The 5,912-nt window shown below is 44.4% G+C and overlaps 1 non-coding gene across 1 annotated transcript; it reads right to left on the bottom strand.

Annotated features, from left to right (window-relative positions):
* Positions 1 to 555: 555 nt before the first annotated feature.
* Positions 556 to 662, bottom strand: LOC122496287. The gene has a single exon (XR_006300752.1). It is a non-coding gene; the product is annotated as a U6 spliceosomal RNA (small nuclear RNA).
* Positions 663 to 5,912: the final 5,250 nt, after the last annotated feature.

Genomic DNA, 5,912 nt, shown 5'->3' with positions numbered 1-5,912 from the left:
CCTTTTCTCATTTGTTTTGTTTCTAAAGTTCCACATATAAGTGAAATCATACAGTATTTGTCTTTCTCTGACTTTTTTGCTTAGCATAATACTCTTTACCTCCCTCCACAATGTTGCAAATGGCAAGATTTCATTCTTTTTTGTGCCCGAATAATATTCCATTGCATATATACGCACCACATCTTCTTTATCCATTCATCGATCGATGGACAGTTAGGCTGCTTCCATAATTTGGCTATTGTAAATAATACTGCTATAAACCTAGGAGTGCATGTATCCCTTTGAATTAGTGTTTTTGTTTTCTTTGGGTAAATAAATACCAAGTCATGAGGTTGCCAGATTGTAGGGTAGATCTATTTTTAACTTTCTGAGGAACTTCCACACTGTTTTCCACAGTGGCTGCCCTGTTTGCATTCTCATTAACAGTGCAGGAGTGTTCCTTTTTTTTCCCACATCCTTGCCAACACTGGTTGTTTCTTGTATTGTTGATTTTAGCCGTTTTGACGAGGTGAGGTGATATCTCATTGTAGTTTTGATTTGCATTTCTCTGATGGCAAAAACATGGAACACCTCATGAATTTGCGTGTCATCCTTGTGCAGGGGCCGTGCTAATCTTCTCTGAATCGTTCCAATTTTAGTATATGTGCTGCCAAAGCAAGCACTGTTTTTCATAATCTTGACAATTTTTGAAGAGTACTGATCGGGTATTATGTAGAATGTCCCCACATTTGAGTTTGCCTGATGGTTTCTCATTGCCAGACTAGGGTAATCCCAATGCCTTTTATGACCTTGTCTTACAAGTCACATGCTGTTACTTTTACCGTATTCTATGATTTAGAAAGTAGACACTAAATCAAGCCAATACTCAAGGGGTTTGGGGGGGATGAAGTTCTGTCTCTTGAAGGGAGGAGTCTCAGAGGTTTTGTGGACATATTTTAAAATCACCACAGGGAAAACAAAATAATAAAAAAATAAAAATAAAAATAAATCACCACAGGGGAGTCATGGAAGGCCTCCCTTATACAGTGACATTTGAATAAAACTTGAAATAAGCAGGGGGCCAAACCATGGAGAGATCAAGGTAAAGCTTTGTAGGCACAGGGGACAGCCAGGAGGGCCTGAGGCAAGAGTGTACACAGCAATGTTTGAGAATATGTCAGGCAGCAAGGGGAAGAATGGTAGGGCATGAGGTCATTAAGCTTGTGCACTGGGGATTAAGGAGGTAATGTAAGGTTTTGTAGGACATAGTTAGGATTTGGATTTTATGCTGATGAAATGGGAAGCTATTGAAGGGTTCTGAGCAGAACAGTGACATGATTTTAAAAGGATCACTCTGGCTGCTGTATGCATATACTGCAGATGGGAAGGGCAGAAGTTGGGTATCAAATGAAGAAGAACTCAGTGTTCTTCCGGAAGGAGCCTCTTTCCATAGTCGAGGGGAGAGATAATGCATATGCTCTCAGTCCCTAACTCAAGGGCCATTATGAGGATAAAAGAAGATAAGATAGTTAGGGTATGTAGCACACAGTAGGTGTTAAGCATATCAAAGTCTCAATGAATAGTGTCCTTGAGGAAGAAAATAAGTACCTTCCATTTTCTGGAAGAAAAGGAAAGTCTGGACATTGTCCTTCTTTTATGTCCAGCATGTGGCCTGGCTCTAGGGATACAGAGAAAAAACTGAGTTCTTGACTTTGAGGAGCACATACTCTGGTGGGTTGAACTTTCCTGCAAGAAATAATCCCACCTCGACTGGCCAAGTGCTACAAGGATTTGGTACAGGAGGCTCTGGTAGGCTTAGCAAGAATGCCTGATTTGGGGAAAATACCATAGGACTCATCTAACACCCAACTTCCACCGTTGCCACCTGTAGTGTATTCATAGAGAAGCCAGACTTCAGACTCGAAGCTGTCTGAATCTTGGGACCCATATTCCTAGCCACTTTGATACACTGCAAGCCCTGTGGTGACATGGTCCTCCTACACTTATCCATTGGCCTTGACATTTATACCCTCAGCAGACGCTGTTATTCAATGGATTGAGGAACTTTCAAGATCCTAAAGAGAGAGGGAAAGCGAGGCTTGTTATCTCCTGATTCATATTTACTGCAAATAACATTAAAAAGCACATACGCTGGGACAGGAAATAGCTCTCTGTTGGGTAATAGCTTCCTGTGGCCTCAAGGCTTTGGTGAGGCTTCTCTGGATAAGGATGTAGGAAGGTCAGTGCTGTGGTTCTGGTACCCTTCCCTCACAGGCCCACCAGCACTGGTTCAAAAACCCTGTAAAAAAAACTCTGTCCATTTTATAGATGGAGAAAAATGCCCTTTGCAGGGAGAAGGCTTTGGGACAAGACTGGACATGCAACAGTAGAAGTTGGCCTCTGAAATTACCAATTTCAATTCATTTGGATGAGCTCTTCTCAAGAGAAGCATGGGAAAGAGAAGCAAGAGGGAAGAAAAAAAGAAAAGAATAAGAGACAGAAAGTGAGGAGGATACAATTAGTGGATGCCGAATTAACTGTGGGACAGAAAGGGGCGGAACATCTGAGGGAAGTTAAAAAAGAAAAAAAGAAAACAGCTGGAAAGGATGGAAGAGAAAATGCATTTCTTCTTCACTAAATACACAGCAGCTGATAACAGTTCCCTCCGTGTGTATGGCAAGAGAGAGCACCTCCAGTACCTGCCCTCAGTCCACCTTTGCCATCACATCACCCTGTGTGGGAGGCAGGGTGGTGCTCACTCCCCAGGAGCTTCTTATCCCTTCATTCCTATGACAAGTATTCTTATTAAGAATCTACTTGGAGTGCATCTGGGTGGCTTGGTTGGTTGAGCATCCAAATCTTGATTTCGGCTCAGGTCATGATCTCATGGGTCGTGAGATAGAGCCCTATGTTGGGCTCTGTGCTAACAGTGCAGAGACTGCTTGGGATTCTGTCTCCCTCTCTCTCTGCCCTGTTCCTGCTTGTGCTCTGTCTCTCTGAAAATAAATAAATAAACATTAAACAAAAAAAAAGAGAATCTTCTTTGGGTCAGAAACTGCTCAAGGTACTGGGGATAGAGCTGTGAACAAGGCAATAAGTACTTAAGTGAGTTAATAACCCCATTGGAGATAGTGGCAAATACTATGAAGAAAATGAAATGGGGGTAACAGAATGGGGTGTCGGGAGACTGCCCCCAACTAGGGTGTTGTCATCTGTGCAATGGAGATAATAACAGACTGTTCTCACTGGGTTGCTGTGAGGATTAGTGGAGTTAATCCATGGAAGCGATTAGCACAGTGCCTAGTACAGAGTGAGCTCTCATTGCTATTATCCTTCCTTCCCTCCTTCTTTCCTTCCTTGCATCTTGCCTAAAGCTCTCCCTTTCTCCCTGTGTCTTCCCTCTCATTCATCTGTCTTTTCAGATCTCTCCTCTTCCTCCCTCCCTTTCTCCTTTCCCTCCTTTCCACCCTCCCTTCATAGGGCAATAGCCTTGCTCTTTCCTCCCTAAATTGAAGGGCAGTAGTGTAGTAAAACAAATCGCTGTCAACAAAGTACATTTCCAGTGTATTCATCCCCATGCAGAGAAGATTTATCAGGGTCTCTCACCCTGCACTGTTATGTAAATGTGGTAATCCAGTGGAAATATGATATCTGAGGAGTCTGAGGATAAAGACACCATAAAAACTATCAATTACCCAGTGGAGCTTGGGTTTGGTTAACTCACTCACTGCCTTGTGTGTCTCCTGCCTTTCCCTCTCTAGGGGGGAAACTTGATAGGTGGTGACAGCTTATAAAAGATGCTTTTTTTCCTCCTTGGGTCCTAGGAGGTCATCTCGAGGACCAAATTTTGTAAAGTGCCTGAGAAATGTTAAAGCACTACATAATTCAAGGGTATTATTATTCTCTTGTCATGTGGGCCATCTCCATGCCTCTTTGGTGTGACAGATGTCTGCTCTGTCTGCAAGCCTGGACTGACCCCATGCTTGGGTATCTGTAACCTCCTTCTGCTGCCTGAACCTATAAGCAATGCTCCTTTTTTTCCCTCTTTCTAGGTAACCCCTGGAACCCAAGAATTTCACTGATGTTTGTCCTAGGAGTTTAATAGGAAGTTAACCTCTTGAGAGGGATGAGAATCCTGAGTAGCCCACCACATTTTCACCACTCAGGAGCAAAAAGTGGGGCAAGAGCCATGGGGAATTAGGAGCGAGGCCGGGGTCAAGGCCCTCTGCCCCTCTGGACCTCAGGGCAGCTGTACAGAGAGTTTCAGGGATGCATGTGCTGCCCTAGAAGACTCAGAGGCTCTGCTCAAAGAGGCCTACACTGTCCTCCATCCCAAAACAGGCAGAGGAGCCTGGTGGTTCAGAACCCAATATCTGAGTCCTGGGGTTCGATCCCCGTTCTGCTACTTTCTAAATTATTTCTCCCTTATTTTTTTCAGTTGCCAAATGACAGTGATAATAGTATCTTCTCATCTAGTTGTTGGGAGGAATAAATGAACCAAAACTTGTGAAGCACTTAACATGTCATAAAATAATTTTGTTGTGGTTTTAAGTGTTGCTTGGAAGATTTTCTACAGCATAGGCCCTGTTCCTCAAAGGCCTGGCCATGGGGATATAAACCTTGCCTGACCACCTCTACCAGAAAAGGGTACCTAGGTCTGGGTTGTGCCTGCTTCTCTTGGGAACCCAGCAGCCCCATAGAGGCTGGAGTTGAGGGACTAGAAGAGGCAATGGAAAGGAAAGAAGAGTTTTGGGGGAGGTGGGTGTTTCTTACCCAGAAATGTCAAGAGTCAGAGCTTCTAGCTCTGGGAAGGGAGGTGGCGGGGGAGTGGGGAGGAGGGGAAAAAGATAGGATGTCTCTAAGCTGCCAGAATCCGGATGGGGCTGTAGCTCTGGGGCTCTGGCACTTCCTGCCACCCCCAGTCTTAGGAATGAGTCACTAGAGGGAGGAATGATGGAGGTGTCATGCTCTGCCCACAGATCACTGGGCTGTTCCCCAAAAGAGGGCTGTTGGGAGGGAAAAGGAGATCTCGAGGCCTAGGGGTGGAGAGGTGCTAGGAACAAGGGGAAAGAGGAGGAGCTCCTAAGGTTCAGCTCACCTATTGGAAGGCCAGGGAGGCAGGCCCTAGCCTCAACCTCCTGTGCCAGCTTCACTGCCCATCCTGGCCACTGCTCTTTTGACTTTTGCCTTTGCCTGTGTTGGGTTGGTTCTATCCAGTTTCCCCACAAAGGGGTACTTCACATCCTTTTGGTCACCAATGGTGGGGAAAGGGACAAGGATCCATTTGTCCCTTTGCTGTCTGGACAACCCTTGAAGTCTCATTTCCCTTAAAAGCCTTTGCCTCTGACCCTGAGCCAATTGTCTATAACTGTATCATAGCGCCTGGCTCATTTTGTTGGGATTATTTTTCTTCAGGAATGCCTGATTCCTTAGACTTCCAGCTCCTCAAAGTCAGGGACTTCTTTATGTCCCAAGAGCCCAGCCAAACATTAGACATAAATGTATGGATGTGGCCTTGGCCCACAAAAACTATTTTTTCTCCTTTCTTCGCTCTCTAGTTACTGCTATTCCCTGACTCTTTATGTTTTCCATTTACTGAGTACTTATTATATGGCAGATCCCTTTACATCTTAATTTATTTAATCCTCACAGTGATCTGCCCTAGATGAGAAAGCTTTACAGATGGGAAAGCTGAGCTGAGTGAGATTCAGTAACTTGTTCAAAGTCACAGAGTCAACAGGTGCCAGAACTAAAATGTGCTAGCAAAGCTCTCAGATTTTTTTGTTTTGAGAGTCTTTTTTTTTATTATTAAAAAAAAAATACAACCATGAGAGGCATCTGGGTGACTCAGTCAGTTAAACATCCAACTTCAGCTCAGGTCATGATCTCACAATTCATGGGTTTGAGCCCCGCATCAGGTTCTCTGCTGTTGG

Source organism: Prionailurus bengalensis, chromosome A1 (assembly GCF_016509475.1).
Source record: "Prionailurus bengalensis isolate Pbe53 chromosome A1, Fcat_Pben_1.1_paternal_pri, whole genome shotgun sequence".
Taxonomy (NCBI): Eukaryota; Metazoa; Chordata; class Mammalia; order Carnivora; family Felidae; genus Prionailurus; species Prionailurus bengalensis.
This window is presented reverse-complemented; position numbering and strand designations above follow the sequence as displayed.